This window comes from Heterocephalus glaber, unplaced genomic scaffold (assembly GCF_053883595.1).
Source record: "Heterocephalus glaber isolate CG9 unplaced genomic scaffold, H.glaber_assembly_v1.0 deba00001481, whole genome shotgun sequence".
Taxonomy (NCBI): domain Eukaryota; kingdom Metazoa; phylum Chordata; class Mammalia; order Rodentia; family Bathyergidae; genus Heterocephalus; species Heterocephalus glaber.
Window position 1 is genome coordinate 32,888,258 of NW_028258317.1, and position 21,536 is coordinate 32,909,793.

At 40.7% G+C, this 21,536-nt stretch overlaps 1 long non-coding RNA gene across 7 annotated transcripts in view; it reads right to left on the reverse strand.

Moving 5' to 3' along the window:
- The window catches only part of LOC147825895 (uncharacterized), a 122,078-nt gene that overhangs the window by 82,891 nt on the left and 17,651 nt on the right, over window positions 1–21,536 (reverse strand). For 2 of the 7 annotated variants that reach the window (XR_015439910.1, XR_015439909.1), the window contains exon 2: window positions 17,440–17,474. The exons of the other annotated variants lie outside the window; for them this stretch is intronic. This is a non-coding gene — a long non-coding RNA (uncharacterized LOC147825895). The remainder of the gene's footprint in view (window positions 1–17,439; window positions 17,475–21,536) is intronic. 7 annotated transcript variants of the gene reach the window in all.

Sequence of the window (21,536 nt, forward strand, 5' to 3'; positions counted from 1 at the left end):
GTTGTTTCTGCATCTTCTAATCTGTTCCACTGGTCCTCAGGTCTGTTTCTTTGCCAGGACCATGCTGTTTTTATCACAGTAGCTTTGTAGTATAGTTTCAAGTTGGGGACTGTGATACCCCCTGCCATATCTCTGTTGCCTAGAATTGGTTTTGCTATTCTGGGTCTCTTCTTGTTCCAAATGAATTTTTGGATTGTTTTCTCAAGGTCTGTGAAGTATGCTGTTGGGATTTCAATTGGGATTACATTGAATCTGTATAGCAGTTTTGGAAGTATGGCCATTTTCACTATATTAATCCTTCCTACCTAGGAGCAGGGGATGTCTTTCCATTTTCTGATATCATCTTCAATCTCTCTTTTCAGAGTGCTATAGTTTTCAGGGAAGAGGTCTTTGATTTCTTTTGTTAGGTTGATTCCTAGGTATTTCAGAAAAGCCCAGGCCCTGATGGCTTCACTGCTGAATTCTACAAGACATTGAGAGAAGAACTATTTCCACTACTGTTTAAACTCGTCAGTGAAATTGAAAGGGAAGCAATACTCCCAAATTCATTCCTGGAAGCAAGCATCACCTTGATCCCCAAAGCAGAGAAAGACCCAACTGAAAAAGAGAACTATAGGCCAATCTCACTAATGAACATAGATGCAAAAATCCTTAATAAGTTACTGGCAAATAGAATGCAGAAGATCATCAAGAAGATCATACACCCTGACCAAGTGGGATTCATCCCAGGGATGCAGGGTTGGTTCAATATAAGCAAATCAATAAATGTAATATACTATATTAATAGATCCACGAACAAAAATCATATGATCATTTCAATAGATGCAGAAAAAGTATTCGACAAAATCCAACATGCATTCATGATAAAAACCCTACAGAAAATTGGAATAGATGGTCTCTACCTCAACTTGATAAAAGCCATCTATGAAAAACCAATAGCCAATATCAAAAACTTAAATTCTTCACACCAAAATCAGGAACAAGGCAAGGATGTCCACTATCACCACTCCTGTTCAATATAGTTTTGGAAACATTAGTCACAGCAATTAGACAAGAGAAAGAAATAAAAGCAATAAAGATAGGAAACATAGAAGTAAAATTGTCATTATTTGATGACATGATACTCTATATAGAAAACCCCAAGAAGTCCACCAAAAGTCTTCTAGACTTAATAACCAAATTCAATAGAGTAGCTGGATACAAGGTCAACACACAAAAATCAATGGCTTTCCTGTACACAAACAACAGACTCACTGAAAAAGGAACTGGAGAAAAAAATCCCTCCACAATAGCATTCAAAAAATGAAATACCTAGGAATCCACCTAATGAAAGAAATCAAAGACCAATACTCTGAAAACTATACCACTCTGAAAAAGAGATTGAAGAGGATATCAGAATATGGAAAGACATCCCTTCTTCCTGGGTAGGAAGAACCAATATAATGAAAATAGCCATACTTCTAAAACTGCTATAGAGATTCAATGCAATCCCAATTGAAATCCCAACAGTATATTTCACAGAACTAGAGAAAATAATCCAAAATTTCATTTGGAACCACATAGACCTAGAATAGCAAAAGCAATTCTAGGTAACAAAGACAAGGTGGGGGTATCACAGTCCCCAACTTGAAACTATACTACAAAGTTACTGTGATTAAAAAAAAAGCATGGTACCGGCAAAGAAACACACCCAAGGACTAGTGGAAAAGATTAGAAGATGCAGAAACAACTCCAGACACACTCAGCAACCTCATCTTTGAAAAAGGAGCCAAATACCCTCACTAGAGGAAAGATAGCCTCTTTAATAAATGGTGCTGGAAAAATTGGGTTTCTAATTGCCAAAGACTAAAAGTAGACCTATATCTCTCACCATGCACTAAACTAAAATTGAAATGGATTAAAAATCTAAATATTATGGGCTAAAAGAGAAGTTAGGTAGAACTCTTGCAGACATTGATGTAGGAAAAGATTTTATGAACAAAACCTCTGTTGCACATGAACTAGCACAAACAATCAAGAGGTGGGATCTCTTCTTACTAAAAAGCTTCTGCACAGCAAGAGAAACCACCAACAATGTAAAGAGACAACCCATAATGTGGGAAAAATTTTCACCAGCAGTTCCTTAGACCAAGGTCTACTATCTAGAATATATAAAGAACTTTAAAAATCAGACCTCCCAAATTTAAAGATACAATCCAAAAATGGGCATCTGAAATGAACAGACATTTCTCAGACAAACAAGTAGAAATAGCAAATAAACATATGAAAAAGGTCCGGCTCACTCCATCCACTTGCAACCAGGAGATTGTGAGGAACGCCCCCCCCCGCCCCGGGCACGCCCACCAGCTGCCAACTTAGCTGCATGGGCACTTGCAACAACAGACACCAGCCCCCCACCCCCACCCCCCCACCTCTGGCCTCTTGGCTGTGCAGGTACCTGGTTCCACACTACAGAGGTACTACAGAGGCACAGGGGTACATAAAGGCCATTGTCCTGAACTGCAGAAGTGAACAACAGAGAGAGGGCCTCTCTCAGGCTCCCTGATGAAAACTGAAGCCCACTGGAAAAGTGAAGAGAATCTCTGCAATAAAGGCACACCAGACCACCGTACTTGGTAACATGGAGGGATCATCACCTCCCATTTGAACCTGGATTATTTTCAGGGGAAAGGCAGCTGGAACTTGCAATAGAACTTTGCAGAGTGCAATCCTGCAGGAGGTCAGGGAGCTCAACTTGGTACTTGAATCCAGAAATCTGCCTGAATCTCATGGGTCTGTGACTGGCTTACTGAGACTCATTTGACTTATAACTTCACACTGCTGCCCACATTGTCTCTTGTGACAGCAGAGACATACCCTGAAGGAGGCCCCTCACTTTTATCTTTTATTTGTTATTTTCAAAATTACCACTATTTTTTTTGCTCTTATTTTTCTTTTTTTTATTCTTTTTTTATTCTTTTTTTTTTGGTACTGGGGATCGAACTCGGGACCTTCCACTTGCAAGTCAGGCAGTGGAACCACTAAGCTAAATCCCCGGCCCTCTACTCTTTTAAAACTTTTATTTTTCTTTTTTCTTTTTCTCTTTTCTTTCTCTCTTTCTCTTTCCCTCACTCCCTTGCTATCCTATATTGTTCTTCATCTCCCTTTGTGTTCCTGTTCTGGCCCTTATTCGTATTTCTTCATTTTTCTTTTCTTCTCTTTCCTTCTCTTGCCTGTGCCCTCTGGCCTCACTGCTAACCTTCCCCAATTCCTCTACCTACCTATTCCTCCCTCCCCAACTCCTTCTAACTCCCCATCCCAAAGGGTAAAGTTGCTATTTTGAAGAGTTTATTCACTATAAACATGTTGGGTTGGTCCTTGATCTTGATTTAATTCACACAGTTAAAGATGATAGGTTAATAACTACCATAAATTGTCATTTTCTAAGAGGTACTTGATGCTATTGTGTTGCTGATTGTATCACTTGGCCTAAGGTGTCGTGATTGATTTAGTGAGTTGTTCCTGGTATAATGAAAATGACATAGCCTCAGCATCATTAGAGACTCAAAATATGAAGACCAGCTATATGTGGAAGACACTTCTGAGAAGCAATCATTCCATAAGGGTTATAAATACATCAACAAAGATACTTACAATAAGCAACTACAAAGTATCAATCCAGGAACTAAACCAAGGACAGTATCAAAAACAAAAATTAGAAGACATTTAAGCAAGGCACAAACTCAGACTTCCACCACACAAAAGGCAAATTCTGAGGGAAACAAGGTGGAAAAGTCTGATAATCAACCACCTGGACACTTTGAACTGATAGCACAGGAAGTAACAAAGCAGATGAATGAGGCTCTAGAAAAATTCAAACCAGAAATAATCTCCCAGATAACTACAGAGATGGTGAGCAGAGTGAAAGACATGATTAGAGGCTCCAGAACAGAAACAGATTTAAAAAAAAAAGATGAACTCAGAACATGCTGGAAGCCATGAATGCCCAGCATAAGAAAGAAATGGAAACCATAACCAGCCAACATAAGAAAGAAATGGAATCCATGAAACAGATTCAAACAGACATTCAGGAGATTAAAAGCTCCATTGAAAGCATACAGAGCAGATTAAAGGAATCTGAAGATAGAATATCAGAAATAGAAAACAGGATTGTGATGAAGGACCATGAAAACAGAGATTTCTTAAAAATAGTAAGGGAACACGAGAAATCAATCCAGCAGCTGCTAGATGATGCAAAGAAGAATAACATAAGACTGATAGGAGTCCACGAAAAAACAGGAAAAAGTATAATTGACATAGAAAAACTGTTCACAGAAGTAATATTAGAAATCTTCCCAGACAGAGTGGAGAATTGGACATACAGATAAGTGAGGGATATAGAACTCCAACTAGCCATGATCAAAAAAAAAAAATCTACACCTAGACATATAATAGTCAAGACCCCAGAAACCCAACAGAAGAACAAAATCCTACACATAGTTAGAGAAAAGAAACAAATCACCTACAAAGGAAAGCCCATCAGAATCATGGCATATTTCTCAATACAAACCCTCAAATCAAGGACAGCCTGGAGTGAAGTATTTCAAGCCCTAAAAGAAAATACCTTCCAACCTAGACTGTTGTATCCTATAAAATTATCTTCCAAAATCGATGGGGAAATTAGATACTTCCACAACAAAGAACACTTGAGAAATTTCATGAACATCAAACCAGCACTCCAAACAATTCTAAGCAATATTCTAGAAGAAGACAATAAAAGTCACAACTCCGTGAGGCCCAACAGAGGGAAGACACAAGGCAAGGTAACAAACTAAAGGGAAAAAGGAAAAAAATAAGAAATAAAAGGGCCAACAATAGTAAAACATCATGACAAGGATGAGTCAATATCTATCAATTATAACTATCAATGTTAATGGCCTCAATTCACCAATCAAAAGAAATAGACTGACAGAATGGATTAAGAAGCAAAATCCAGCAATATGCTGTATACAAGAAACACACCTAACTCAAAAAGAAATCCATAGACTGAAAGTATAAGGATGGAAAATTGTTTTCCATGCCACAGGAACCCAGAAAAAAGCAGGGGTAGCAATCTTATTTGCAGATGAAGCAGATTTCAAACCAAAACTAATTAAGAGAGACAAAGATGGTCACTACATCCTTGTGAAGGGAACAGTCCAAGAGGAAAACATGACAATCATAAATATATATGCACCAAATACGAATCCCCCTAACTATACAAAACAAATATTAATGGGCATGAAAAACCAAATAAGCACTAATACAATTGTAGTGGGGGACCTCGATACCCCACTATCACAAATAGACAGATCATCTAGACAAAAAATTAACAATGAAATCCTAGAACTGAACCAAGCTATTGAACGAATGGATTTAATAGATGTTTACAGAGTGTTCCACACCACAAAATCAGAATACACATTCTTTTCAGCTGCACATCAGTCATTCTCCAAAATAAACCACATGCTAGCTCATAGGACATGTCTAAGTAAATGTAAAAGAATTGAAGTTACTCCCATTATATTATCAGACCATAGTGCAATAAAATTGGAGATGAATGACATTAGAAACTGCAATACTCCCACAAACACATGGAAATTAAATAACACCCTCCTGAACAACCAATGGGTCACAGAGGAAATTAAAGAAGAAATTAGACAGTTCCTACAAGTAAATGATAATGCCAGTACAACATACAGGAACCTATGGGACACAATGAAAGCAGTTCTACGTGGGAAATTCACAGCAGTGAATGCCCATATTAGGAAAACAGAGAGAACTCAAATAAATAACCTAATATAGAACCTCAACCTCTTAGAAAAAAAAGAGCATAACAAACCCAAAACATGTACAATAGAGGAAATTATAAAGATCAGAGCAGAAATCAATGCAATGGAGACTAAGAGAACAATACAAAAAAATCAATGAATCAAAGAGTTGGTTTTTCAAAAGAATAAATAAAATTGATAAACCCTTAGCCAATCTTATCCAAAAAAGGAAAGAAAAAGCTCAAATCCATGCAATTAACAATTAAAAACGTGAAGTCACAACAGACTCAGCAGAAATCCAGAGCATCAGGGCCGGGGATTTAGCTCAGTGGTGCAGCCACCTGCCTCGCAAGAAATCCAGAGCATCATCAATACCTACTTTGAGAATATTGTACTCTAATAAAATGGAAAACACAGAAGAAATGGACAGATTCCTAGATACACACGAATTGCCAAAGTTAAATGAAGAAGATATGGAAATTCTAAACACCTCAATTACAAGGAGTGAAATTGAAAACATAATTCAAAATTTACCAACAAGGAAAAGCCCAGGTCCTGATGGCTTCACTGCTTTTTTTTTTTTTTTTTTTTTTTTTTTTTGGTACTGGGGATCAAACTCGGGTCCTTGAGCTTGCACAGCAGGCAGCGAAACCACTGAGCTAAATCCCCGGCCCTTCACTGCTGAATTCTACAAGACATTTAAAGAAGAACTATCACCATTACTCTTTAAACTCATCAAGGAAATTGAAAGGGAAGCAAGTCTTCCAAATTCATTCCTGGAAGCAAGTGTTACTTTGATTCCAAAGCCAGGGAAAGACCCAACCCAAAAAGAGGCCAATCTCCCTAATGAACATAGATGCAAAAATCCTCAACAAGGTACTGGCAAACAGAATACACAGGGTCATCAAGAAGATCATACACCCTGACCAAGTCAGATTTATCCCAGGGATGCAAAGATGGTTCGATATTCATAAATCAATAAATGTAATACACTATATTAACACAGTCAAGGACAAAAACCATATGATCATCTCAATAGATGCAGAAAAGGCATTCAACAAAATCCAACACCCATTCATGATAAAGAAAAAAAAAACCTACAGAACATTGGGATAGAAGGTCTTTATCTCAACCTGATTAAGGCTATCTATGAAAAACCAACAGCCAAAATCATACTAAATGGTCAAAAACTGAAAACTTTCACACTAAAATCAGGAACAAGACAAGGATGCCCACTATCACCACTCCTGTTCAATATAGTTCTGGAAACATTGGCCACAGCAATTAGAAAAGAGAAAGAAATAAAAGGAATAAAGATAGGAAAGGAAGAAGTTAAACTGTCTTTATTTGCTGATGATATATGATACTTTACATAGAAGACCCAAATTACTCTGCCAAAAGACTTCTAGACTTAATTGACAGATTCAATAGAGTAGCTGGATATAAGGTTAACACTCAAAAAACAATAGCCTTTTTATACACAAATGATAGACTCACTGAGAGAGAAATTAGGGAAACAATTCCTTTTATAATAGCATCCAAAAAAATGAAATATCTAGGAATCAACCTAACAAAGGAAGAAAAGTACCTCTACAATGAAATCTACAGCACTCTGAAAAAGGAGATTGAGGAGGACATAAGAAAATGGAAAGACATCCCTTGTCCCTGGGTAGGAAGAACCAATATCGTGAAAATGGCCATACTTCCAAAACTACTATATAGATTTAATGCAATGCTGTTTGAAATTCCAACAATATACTTCACAGAACTAGAGAAAACAATCCAAAAATTCATTTGGAATCAGAAGAGACCTAGAACAGCAAAAGCAATTCTAGGCAACAGAGACATGGCTGGGGGTATTACAATCCCCAATTTGAAACTATACTACAAAGCAACTGTGATAAAAACAGCATGGTAGGGCCGGGGATTTAGCTCAGTGGTTTCACCACCTGCTGGGCAAGCACAAGGACCCGAGTTCAATCCCCCGTACCAAAAACAAAAACAACAACAACAACAACAAAAGGGTGGTACTGGCAAAGAAACAGACCTGAGGATCAGTGGAATAGATTAGAAGATTCAGAAACAACTCCAGACATACTCAGCCACTTCATCTTTTTGTTGTGGTTTTTTTGGTTTTTTGAGGCAAGGTCTCCCTTTGTAGTTCAGGCTGATCCTGAATTCACTATATAGCCCAGCCTGGCCTCAAATTCACAGTGATCCTCCTGCCTCAGCCTCCCAAGTGCTTGGATTACAGGTGTGTGCCACCACACCCGGCTAGCCACCTCATCTTTGACAAAGGAGCCAACCACCCTCATTGGAGGAAAGATAGCCTATTTAATAAATGGTGTTGGAAAAACTGGATTTCAACCTGCCAAAGATTAAAATGACCCATATCTATTAACATGCACTAAACTAAGATCAAAGTGGATTAAAGATCTAAATATTAAGACAGAAACACTAAACTTGCTGGAAGATAAGTTAGGCAGAACTCTTGAAGACATTGGCATAGGAAAAGACTTTATGAACAAAACCTCAGCAGCACTGGAACTAGCACAAAAAATCAACAACTGGGATTTCATCTCATTAAAAAACTTCTGCACTGCAAGAGAAACCACCAACAGAGCTAAGAGGCAACCTACAATGTGGGAAAAATTTTTCAGCAGCTGTACCTTAGACAAAGGACTACTATCTAGAATATATAAAGAACTGAAAAAAATCAGACCCCCCAAATTCAAAGACCCAATTCAACAATGGACATCTGAAATGAACAGACATTTCTCAGACAAAGAAGTAAAAGCAGCAAATAAATATATGAAAAAATGTTCAACATCACTGGTTATTTGAGAGATGCAGATGAAAACAACCCTGAGATTCCACCTCACCCCAGAAAGAATGGTTGCTATCAAGAAATCAACCAATAACAAATGCTGGCCAGGGTGTGGGAGAAAGGAACTCTTGTCCATTGTTGATGGGAGTGCAGACCAGTGCAACCACTGTGGAAATCAGTATGGAGATACCTGAAAGAACTAGGGTTAGAGGTCCCATTTGACCCAGCTGTTCCCCTGCTGGGTTTCTTCCCAAAAGAATTAAAAGAATCATACCACAGCGATATATGCGCTCCCATGTTTATAGTGGCACAGTTTGTAATAGTTAATGCTTGGAAGCAGCCCAAGTGCCCATCAACTGGAAAATGGATAAAGAAGATGTGGGGTTTTTTTATAAAATGGAGTACTACTCAGCCATAAAGAATGAGAAACTAGAGACATTTATAGCTAAATGGATGCATATTGAGGCCATCCTCTTAAGTGAAATAAAGAGGACACACGTGTAAATACTGAATAGTTTCTCTAGTGTGAGAAACTGAAAGTGTAATTAAGGATTAAAATGATTAAAATGAATAATTGATAATTTGAAATAGGAAGAAAACATTGAAAGGGGTAGGGGTAGTAGGAGCAGAAGGGGAGAGATCAGAGTTACAGGCTGAAATCTGGAAAGAATCCATATATAGATTGTGTTTAAAACTATAAGAAGTGATGTAGATAGAGACTAGGCTGGAGCTCATCAGTGGGTTGGGAAGGAAGAGTCACTGAGACCAAAGGAGAGAAGGGTGTGTTTCCAGAAGAAGCACATACAACTATGTACAGTACACAGTACTTGACAGTGTGCTAAATGACTGTTACTGTTTTATGTACTTATCATAACATGCTGTGCTTTTCATCCTTTAGAGCATAATCCTACTTATATAAAAGTGTTTACTCTAAAACAGTGTGCTACGCCTCATGTATCTTGTGTTTAACTGCATATTTGGATAATATCAAGGGGCCATAACAGATGATTGATGTATACCTTCTCAGTTTGCACTTAGAAGTTGGCACTCTGTATGGTACTTTGCAATACACACGGATGAAATTGCCTAATAACATATTTCTCAGATTATATTTCCATCATGTGTCACATGACTGTATTGAAATTTAAATTTAAAAATTTTGGCCTATGTGGAGTCTACTAGCTAATCAAAATTTTTTTCCAGACCACTATTTGTTCAATATTACTTTTGAAAATCTTTCTAAAAAATCACATCCTTTGATGTCTTGTTAATGCTTGGGATTTTTTTTAATTATATGGAAAAATGTTTAAGTACTTTTCAGTTTTGCTTTGGTTGAGTTCTATTATATTTGAATATTATTATAGTTTTTTCCCTTGCATTGCTTTTCTTTGAATAATTTTAATTTTTGTACATATGTGTGTTTAGTGAATGATAATAAAGTTATACATTTTTTTAAAAAATTTTTAAGACATATGAAAAAAATGTTCAACATCACTGGTCATTTGAGAGATGCAAATGAAAACAGTGCTGAGATTCCACTTCACTCCAGAAAGAATGGCTGCTATCATGAAATCAAGCAATAACATGCTGGTGCGGTTGTGGGGAGAAAGGAACCCTTCTCCATTGCTGGTGGGAGTGTAGACTGGTGCAACCACTGTGGAAATCAGTATGCAGATACCTCAAAGAACTAGGACTAGAGGTCCCATTTGACCCAGCTGTTCCCCTGCTGGGTTTCTTCCCAAAAGAATTAAAAGAATCATACCATAGCAATATATGTGCACCCTTGTTCACAGCAGCACAGTTTGTAATAGCTAAAGCTTGGAAACAGCCCAAGTGCCCATCAACTGGAAAATGGATAAAGAAGATGTGGGGTTTTTTTTTATAAAATGGAGTACTACTCAGCCATAAAGAATGAGAAATGAGAGACATTTATAGCTAAATGGATGGACATCGAGGTGATATTCTTAAGTGAAATAAATAGGACACATGTGTAAATACCAAATAGTTTCTCTGGTGTGAGAAACTGAAAGTATAAATAAGGATCAAAGTGTATAATAGATAATGTGAAATAGGACAAAAAGGAGCAAAGGGGAATGGGAAGTGGGAGGGGTAGGGGAAAGGAAAGAAGGGAATGCAACATGAAGAAATGAAAAAATGCAGAGTCTTTGTAAATAGAGAGGTTGAAGGGAGGGCAGGGGGGTAGGATAAAAATCAGAATCAAGATATATTATGTAAAGATATAAATCTCCAATGATGAATGTCATTATGTTGTATACCTAAAATGTACCAATAAAATTAATTTTTAAAAAATAAATAGGGCTGGGGATTTAGCTCAGTGGCACCACACCTGCCTCGCAAGCACAAGGTCCCGAGTTCGATCCCCAGTAATAAAAAGTAAATAAATAAATAAATAAATCCAAAGATGCAGGGATTTTCAGACAGGAAGCTAAGTGGAACTCTTTTCTGTATCTTCCTAGAGGCCAGAGGAGGTGGTTACTGATCTGCCAAAATAGAACCATCTCCCTCCTCTGAACTTTACCTGAAGACCTTCTTTCCTCTTATTCTTTACTTGTCTTTGCTTGTTGGAATAGAGGGAGGGAAAATGTAATCTTCCTATCAGCTGCTTCGACATCTGTCAAGTTTGGCAGGAACTAACATAATGACAAGAGACTGACTCCGATTCTTTCTGGGAAGAGGCATTTGGGGACAAAAAAGAGCAAGAGAGGATATGTGTGAGCAAAGTCCAAAAAGCGGGCAGCAGGCAGGCTTCCAAGACAGCCACCTCTGGCAGTCGCTAAGCACTGCCAGGTGCCCAGGCTGCAGGGAGGCAACAGCCCCTATAGCACGTCAAAATAGCAGGTGTTCCTCCAGTCAGCACCACAGTAACTGTCTGGGTTGCCTTCCTAGCCATCAGTTGCTGGGGCAACGCGGCACTTTGATAATACCTCTCCTGGATGCAGCTGCTAAAAGGAAGGGCAAGATGAGAGGAAGGAGCAGAGAGATACCTGGCAGACTACCCACCTCACACACTTAAAATGCAAACCAAAAGTTCTTGGTGATGCTGCCCTCCATAGGCAAAGTAGATCATGAAGCTCACTCTCTACACCCTGAAATGCCCTGGAGATAAACTGACTCACTTTCCTACCAGGTAGCCTGGGAATAAGAGAACAGAAGCAGGAAAGAAGAAAAAAGAGAGAACAGAAGCAGGGACAGGGAGACCAAGGGCCCAGGTGCACCCATAGGATCCTTAGAAATCAAGGGCAGAAATCAAGCTGTTTTCAATGAAGCCTGGTTGCCCAGGGGTTCTCTAGTGTTCCCACCGAAAAACGAGCAGAACTGCCCTCACAGAGGGATTTGAAAATGTATGCAAATATTTGGGGTTATCATGTGATTCTGGAGCATCATCTGTCATGTAATTGGCAAGAGCAACAATACTAAATGTCCTGCCAGGAAAAGAATCATTCCACTCAGAATGCTATCAGCTCCCTGTGAAATGCGCTTGATAAGCCCTTGGGTGAGCCTGGGGTTGCTCCCAGCTGAGCTGCTCTGCAGGGGCCCAGGTATAATATGCTGGCCTTCACTGACCACAAGGCTACTTTCTCTTAAATATGAGAACTTTTGGACTTTGAGATATGTCCAATGACCTCCACAGAACCCAGTTTTAGAAAGGCTACATCACAAGTTAAATGTTGCCAGCTCTGGAAATCATGGTAATCATGGTAATAATAAGATGTCAATACAAATGCAAACACAGGTGTTAAAATTACATGCTGCAGTTGCTTTTGAGATGATTACCTATGATCTATAAATGGCTCATACTAATCTTTTATTTTGAAAATTAAATCACACTTGTTACAATGTTATAAAGAACTCTCATACCCCCAAGACTATGCCTGTAAACCTTCCTAGTGTAACCCAGGAATGTAGACAACTTAATCATTGCCAATACAGGTGTTCCAGCTTCCATCATTCGAGAACAGATGCAGAGCACTTGGAAGTTCAAAAGCAAATACAGGTTTCACACAAATATAACTCTCTGGGTGGAGCCCAGAGAGTTTTAACAAACCCCCCAGGTGATTCTGATGCCCATTAGAGTCTGAGAGCCACTGACGGGTATAACATAACTATCCACCTGAGACATAAGTGTCCTATGTTCGTGATAAGTGACGCTGACTGTGGCATGCCCACTGGTGTCAGGCAATGACTGTGGCCATAGAGAAGCAACATACAAGGTAGTGTGTGCAGAAGAAAGAAAGCCTGCCCCTTCCCTCCCTGGGCAGGCATTACAGTCTCAGCATTTCAGGGCATCCCAAGTCCCCTACTCTAGCACTGAGAGAAAGGTGACTCTGTCTACTCCTGGCCAAGCCTTGAAGCTCAGACTGAGCTCCCAGTAATGCAGGTGACACTGGGTTAGTAAATAAGTGGTTTGGTAGGAAGAGCAGGAGAAAGGTTAACAATAACTGAGCACTTGTGCCGGCCACTCAGGAGCACCATCTCATTTCATCTGCATAGCTCCCCTGTCCTGCATGTAGGGTTACTCAGTGGACAGATGCAGGAACTGAGCCTTCAGGGAAGTCAGATGACTGGTGTAGTCATTTAGCCACTTAAGGAGGGGAATGAGATTTGGACCCAGACCCATAAAACTCAGAAAACTGTGATCTTTTAAATCCTACAAAGCCATCATCAGTACTCTCTAAAGGAACCTTCTGCAGTGATGGAAATGTCCCTTACCCAGTGTCACTAGCCATGTAGGCCATTGTGCATTTGAAATGTTGCAGATGGAACTCAGCTTTTTATTTATCATTCATTAATTTAAACTTAAGTAGCCACATGAGGTTACTGGATATCCATCCTATTATACAGTGGGCCATACAGTTTTGTGCTAGAATGCCATGGGAGTAGAAATCCTTACCAAAATAATGCTCAAGAGAAAACACACACACACACACACACACACACACACACATATTTTGGTACAATTAGTAATTTATCATTTGTCATGTTATTCATTATTCTTTTCTTTCTTTTTTTTTTTTTTTTTTTGGTACCAGGGATCAAACTCAGGTCCTTGTGCTTGCACAGCAGGCAGCGAAACCACTGAGCTAAATCCCCAGCCCCATTATTCTTTTCTTAACAGAATTTTTATCAACAGTGCCTAAGTAAAGCAAGTACAATTAATCCACAGACTTGATCACTTGGATTTAAAGAAGCTGCCCTCCTGGGTGCTGGCAGCAGTAGCAGCTAGCAATGGGCTTTGAGGTGCCCCAGGCCACAGCTAACAGAATGAGTGAGGGCAGTGAGACAAATGGAACCACTTCAACAGATCACCTTTTATTCACCTGACAGACTTTGGAGACACTCTGTTTTTTCTTCTAATCATTGCTTTTCTATATGTTAAAAGGTGTAATCAAATGGAAACACCATTGAGCTTGACCACAGCAATGAACTTAGCAGGGATAATAGTGACCCAGAACTACTCAGCCTTCTGCAAATGGAGGAGAAAAATAATAAGGTGCATCATCTAGTTAGTGTGACTGGCATCTGTCACCTGGCCAGTCGGTGCCCACTAAGTTGGGAAGCTTGGCCCACAGAAGTACTTAACAGACTCCAGAACAGGTGAAGGACCCCCCAAGCAAAGCTCCAATTAAGACTTTGTCTCTTTTTATGAGCAAACAGGAACCACCATACAATTCTATCCTGAGCTTTATTATCTGCCTTTTGAAATGCCTAAAATTCTGTCCCCTTTTTCAACAAAATAAACAAAGCAATCCTAGCTGAGGCAGAAAATAGCCATTTCATTGTGTTCTGCAAAACCAAGGCCTCCATTAAAACCCTGAGCAAGCATGAAGTTGGTGGAGAAACAGATAAGAAAAATGAGGAGTGAGGAACTGAGACAACCCCAAAGCCACCAGAGAGTCAGGAGAAATTGTGAAAGTTAGGTATTGGAGCCATGCCACTCAGAGCAACACCAAAGAGTGAAAGAACAGTAGGGGGAGGAAGAAAAATTAGAGGCACAAAATAAGAATAAGGGTTTCTGTCAACAACAACCTGAGTCACAAGTCCACTCTGTGCCCTGAGTGATGCCATCATGCACACTGAGATAAAGACAGAGGCTTCATCTGCTTGGCAGGTGTCTGGCAAGTGTCCAGTATCCTCTGGCCACACAGTAGACCCTCAGAATATTAATCAGTTTGAATTCATTATGCTACGTGGTCACTTTTCTCAGTCAGTGTTTCCCAAACTTTCCTATGTGTATGAATCACCCATGTGACTGGCTAAAATGTGATGAATTATGAACTGTAACTCAGTAGGTCTGGAGGGAGGCCTGGGAGCCTATATTCTCAAAGGTTTCCAGGGGCAGCTACAGAGCTGGCCCCTGGAATGCACTCTGACCAATGGAGGCTCTGTCTCTCTGCTGCTCACACACTGGCTCAGGTGGCTGAGAACAACACTGGGACAAGTCAAGGACACCAGCTCGGCCTCTGGATCATTCTGCACCTAACCACAGCTCCAGCCGGTTGTCTCGGGCCTTTCACACACACACACACACACACACACACACACACACACACAGTAAAGAGAAATACAAGGGAAAAGGAAAAGGTCACTATGGCCCTCTGAAGGCCAGCAGGCTGAACCCAGCCTGACACACAGCAGCCCAGGCCTGAGCCAGGTCATGGGCACCACCTCTGCACTCTCTGCCCAGCACATGGGAGCCCTGTTCTCTGTGCATGGGATTAGGATTGCATTAGAAAAAGTCACTCAGAAGCAGACCACAAAACTATCTCCTCCACACTGCCCATGTGGCCCAAAGTGAGTGCCCACAGAGCTGTCTGGAGAAGGACTCAGAAGCCAGGTCTTGGCTCTGCTGAAGTAACAACCTCAAGGGCTAGTTGGTCTGTGTGGGACTGTGTGATTCAAAAGTTAATTACTCCCCTAGGTTCTGTTGTAAATTTGATGGTTGGAGTGTGTTTGCCTAGAGACAATGGACAATCAGTAATAGGGCGAGATTACTCAGCCATCTGTTTGCCCTAAATCCAAATGTCCCGGGGCCCAGTATCTATAGGACAATCTGTAAACAGGGTGGTCGTAACTATTAGTCAGGATGTCTGCTGACCATCAGCATGTGACAGTGAGCCACTAACCTTTGTTCTTTTTTTCTGTGAATCCACATGTTAAACCTCCCCCTTAACCCCCTATAAAACAACCTCGGACTCTGAGCCAGTTGCCTCTCTGAGCTATTTTGCTTCGGGAGTGCCATCTGGCCAGACTAATAAAGGTCTGTTTTCCCAACATGGCCGGTGTGTTCCTTCCCGGGTGGTCCTCGCTGTAGTCAGCTCCTTGGAGCATTTGGTAAGGCCTTGGTCTTACATTCTGGAGGCACTGCTGGGATCCCCGGGTATGCTCCACTTCAGCTCCTTGGAGCATTTGGTAAGGCCCTTGGCCTTACATTCTGGAGGCACCGCTGGGATCCCTGGGTGTGCTTCACTATAGTCAGCTCCTCGGAGCGTTTGGTAAGGCCCTCGGTCTTACAGTCTGCAGAGAGGGAAAGCTGGGGAAGAGGCAGGAGAGTAGCCGGCTGGGTCCAGACTCTCAGTGGGTGTGAAGGCCTGGCCAGAGGCTGCCTCACCTCCTCTCATACTCTGACAGGGGCAGGCAGGTGACAGTGCCAGTCACTCCCACCAGGCATGGTCAGAGCACAGCCTACAGGAAGCCCCTCTGTCTGGGGAGGCACCACCACGCTGCTTCATCCTGCCCACTGGCCCTGGCAAAAAGAATCAGACCCCATTCTCCTGACCCAGTCCAGCACACTATCAGAAAGGGCCACTGAGAGGATTCTCAGCAACAGGCTTCCTTCCCCCATCAGGCTGCTGCCTCACAAGAGAATGTATCCACAGAGTACCCTGGCCAGGCTGAGCAAAGCACAATCTCCACGTCTTCAGAAAACTAACAATTCAAAAGAACCCAAAGGATTTTAGTCATGTCTGCCAATTTAAAGGAGACACTTCCCTTCTGTTTCTTTATCCATAAACAAAGAGTTCCATTAGGTGGCCTCATTTTCTCTTTGTGCTCATGCACTGCATAAGTCTGCAATCTGAGAGAAAATTCAAACATAGCTCTGTGCCAGTCCACAAATCACAGTGGCAACTGCTCCCCTTAGTGACAAACTGGATGCTTTCAAAGGTACTTTCTTCCTTGGTTAGTGAGTTACTGCTGTTGTGTCCCAAGTTCTCAGCTAAGTTTAGTCCATATAAGAAAATTATTGGCTCCTTCTGCCTGATAAGATGAAGTGACAAGGTCCTAATTTTTTTTAAAGCTTTGTTTCTGAAACTAAAGCTTCCTTCTCTGTTGATTTTTATTTTTAATAAAGGTCTCTCTTGAGGGAGACCTGGAACCCTGGAAAGCACTGACTTTTAAAGAAAGAAAAGGAGACATTTAAAGAAAGAAAAGGAGACTTTTAAAGAAAGAAAAGGAGACAGCCTGGGGGATGAACAGCAGTTTAATTCCTCTGGCACTATTCGACAATCACAAAGGAAAGAAGCAAGGCTTTTATACATGTAGGAAAGCAGCTTAGTTATTCTGGCTATTGTCTTTCTGATTTTCACCTCCAATGATAACCAGTGACTTTAAGTGACTCATAAAAGCTACAGAAGAATTCACAAGTCCCCTGTTTCCATTCACCAATCCTGTACATCAAAGAGCACACCACAGCCCCCTCTTATCAGATAGTATCAAGAGAGCAGGACAACTTTAGCCAAAAGTCAAGCCCACCAGCCCACCACAAACATCACAGATGTGCAAAGTGAGTCATATCTCTCTTACCACCGGTAGAGTCATTGGGTCGCAGTCCTCTGATCCTGGAAAATGGTAAATAAGAAAACTAGGAAAACCTGTTTTTCTCCTGTGAGACTTTTACAAGGTCTCAAAGTTTTCTGGCATTCTTTTAACAAACAGACTTGTGGAATTTCCCAGAAATGACTTAATTCTCTTAGTTAACAAACTTCTTGTGATCTATTCTTACAACTAGACAGCTGAATTCTACCATTTCCCACACTTCTCCAAGATTAAGGCAGAGGTTATTTTTTTTTCTTTTGGTATTGAAAAATTGAACCAAGGTCCACATATTTTTCAGCTTCTACTTTGAGACAAGGCCTCACTAAGTCACTAAGTTGATCCAGGCTGTCAGGCTGGGCTTAAATTTGAGATCTGTCTGCCTCAGCCTCCCAAATATAGGGATGACAGGGAAGCACCACCACACCTGGTTTATGTTTAGTCTTTATAGCTCCAATAGCTACAATAAGAAACTCAATAAATTTTTAATAAGTAAATTAAGAAATGAACATAAAACTGGTCAATGATTAGCTTTTTGTTTTTGATAGGTCTCCCACTACCTCAGCAGCTATTATGTATAGTAGCTGCCCTCTTCCTATCGTGCCTTGCCCCCTCCCCTGTGTGGTATCATGCCAAGATGGTTGCTCCTACCAAAGAACAAACCCTTCTTCCCAGCATCCCCCTGTTCCCACCTAGAGAGTAACCTAATACTCGCTCACCTCCTACCACTTAGTGATGTCACTGGCTCCTCCATTCCCTAGTCACTACCTCACTCAACCCCACCTCAGCCCCTACAGACCCCACCCCAGTCTCTATAAGAGACATTCCCTGCCCCAGCCATATTGCCTTTGTCTCTTCTTTGTTCAGAGACAACCCGGAAGATCTGTTCTCCTAATAAAGGGTTGTTGTGGCCTGGTCTGGTCTTGGTTTTCTGCCCTCTTACCTGGCAGGTTTTGTTTTTGGTTTTTGGTACCAGGGATCGAACTCCAGACCTTGTGTTTGTGAGGCAGGAGGAGGCACCACTGACCTAAATCCCCAGCAATGATTAGCTTTTAAGTTCATCACTGTTCACTGTATCATAGACTATATACTACATCATTTTTTCTAGAGCTATAAAAATGACATTTCTGGGGCAACCCACTTTCCAGACCTCCTTCTGCCTCTCTTAGGCAGAAACTTTCTTTCTCCCAATAAATTTTCCCTACTCTTAACCTCTGTTGTTCCTAGAATTCATTCTTCAATTTTAGAGAACACGAACTTGCATTTTGGATATCTAGGAGGTTTGGGAGTTACATCTCTTCCCCCTATATCATTTTGGAGGTCTTCCACCAAGATTACTGGTCAGAGGTAAGAGTTTCCTTTTGTTCCATAGGTTCTCACTTTGGTCTTTTTGCTTCATAGATTGTAACTTTTGTTTCATAGGCTCTGGCTATTTGTTTCATAGATTCTGCTTTCTGTTTCATAAATTCTGGCCTTTGTTTTGGCTTTTGTTTCAAAAGTGTCTTAATTTTAAGCTGTGTGTTTTAAATGTTTGCAAATTTCTTGTTTTTCTTATGTATTGTCTTTTGTTAAAATTACATTTTATTCTTGTTTTGTATGTGTTGCATTTGGACTTAGTTACTTTAAAATGTTGTAAAATGGGTCTTTTATAAAATCAGCTCAGATAAAGACAGTTCAGGCTTTTATCTGTCCCTTATAGAATGCCAAACAGTGGTTACTCTGCCAGCTAGTAATTGCCTTTAGGGCAGCTGCCACTCTCAAAGCAGAGGACAGGTTTCTCCAGTTGCCTTCTGGTGAATCCCCACTCCCATTGACACCAATGGTGGGTGGAATGTTGACCAGATAAGCAATTGGGTTCCTTTCAAAGACAGATCTCTGATTGTGTGGAACTAGCAGAAACTAAGGTGACAACTGAAGGGTCATGGCCAGGGCCACCTTCTGGCAGATACCCAAAGGTCCCTCAGAAGAAACTAGCTCCTGACAGCCTGTCCAGGTAATCAGCAGAAAATCTCCACATCTTGTCCCTATCTGGGCTCTTCAGTCAGGTAAAAGGGGGACTCTGTCAGTGATCATCAAATATCCTCTGCCTCAGAGTGATCTGAAACCATGCCATTAGAGCCCTTTCTTAAGCCTCCCTTAAGAGCTGAGCTACAGGTTTGGACTGCTTTCTCTACTACTAATAAGACCTCTAGACAAATGTACAAAACAAATCTTTCATAGAGTAAAAATACTTGAACTTTTTCTCCCACCTAGGCATGGTCTTCATCATTTATGTGTGTAGGAGAGAAAAATGCCTTTTCTGATAGGTTATGGACTTTGGAACATTGACTGTGGACTTATAAAATGCTGTATGATAATTTTTTGGAGTGTTTAACCAGCTTGAGCTTTATTTGGGCTTTTTCTCTCTGCTAGTGAGATAAAAACTCCACTTAAACTTTTCTCCAACTTGTTGGGAGTTCATTTAAAAATCTCCCTTGTAGTCAGACCACTCCTCCTTCCAGAAAGTCAGGCGAAGGCAACTCACAACAACTGTTTTGTCTTACACTAGGGAAAATAAAATCAGTAACTTGCATTTGTGTTTTTACTCATTAACTAGAATATGGGACTATCCTAGCCAGACTTTCTCTTCATTCCTGCATGCATAGGAAGTTGATAAGAGTGCCTTTACTATGTAGATTGTGGCTGCTAGGAGGACCTATGAGTTTCAAATACTTAGTGAATTTAAAATGGACATTAAAGGAGTAGCCTTGTATTGCTGCTAATAAAAGTTGCCTAAATGACTGGATAGACAACAGAAGTTTCTCAGAGCTTTCTTTGCCCTAGGGGCCAGGGCAGAATCTCTGACTTACCATCTCTGGAGATGATCTCTTTTGCAAGAAAAGTGCCCTAATTTGACTGTTGAATTATTTTTCTCTCTCTCTTTGAAGGAATTAGATAGCAGTGGTTTAAATCTCTTGGTTTGCTAGCAATACTTCCTTCTCTAAACATGATGGTTGTGGCTGAAGTCAATTGTAACTTGTGCTTTAAGTGTACCTACTGAAGTAAGGATATGAGTTACCCGAGGAAGATAAGATTGTGTGCTAGTAAAGTGTAGGTAGATAGTGTGAGACCAAAGCGACTCCATTTTGCTAAAATACACCACTCCCCTAGTCTCTCACAAATTAATGGTTAAAATGTGCATGCTCTGGGACAAAAGACACAATCTGTACCGAAGCAAAGTTCCTAAGTTAATTACTCAACCATCTGTTTGCCTAGGAAAAGAACGCTCCAGGCCCCCTATCCATAGAACAATCTGTAGATGTGCTGTCAGTACGTAATGGTCGTGACTAATAGTGTGTCTGCTGACCATCAGTACGTGACAGTCGACCACTAACCTTTGTCCCTCATTTCCCTCGTAACACCTACATGTAACCACCCCTCAACCCCTCCCCCCATGAACCTAGCCAATCAGAAATGTACACTTCATGCTTGCTAAATGTTAACCAATCATGTAACTGCTAAGTGAAAAAAATCTCCAAACCTTGCTGTAACCTCTGTAAAAACCCCGCTAGTTTGAAATTCGGAGCTCTCAATCCTGACCCACTGCGTCAGCGATGGTTGAGAGTCCCTGCTTGAGCTTGAATAAACAACCCTCGTGTGCTTGCATCGGAATCAGCTCCTTGGTGGTCTTTGGGGACTTCGCCATCTGGGCACAACAATAGTCCAGTCCAGTTTTATTTTCTGGTTCTCTCTTCAGACAGTAGCTACCTACCCTGGAGTGGTATAAACCTTGGCGGATGCCCTGGGGACACCCTAGGGGGCACAGGAATCAAGCAGAGACTTATGGGATACCATATTTGTTTCTCTTGTTTCAGATTAGAAACTCCGTATCGGAACCTCTTACTCCTTTGGAATATATTAAGGAGCAATTTAGTATTGCTCTACACCCACACATGGTGTGCCTACCTCCTAAAGCCAAATACAAAGAGAAAAGTACTATGATGCTATCTCACAATTAGAATTATACTGCAAAAGAGAAAAAATGAGATTTTCTTTACATTAAGAAGTAATTCTTGGGCCAGGTATTTAGCTCAGTGGTTCTACCACCT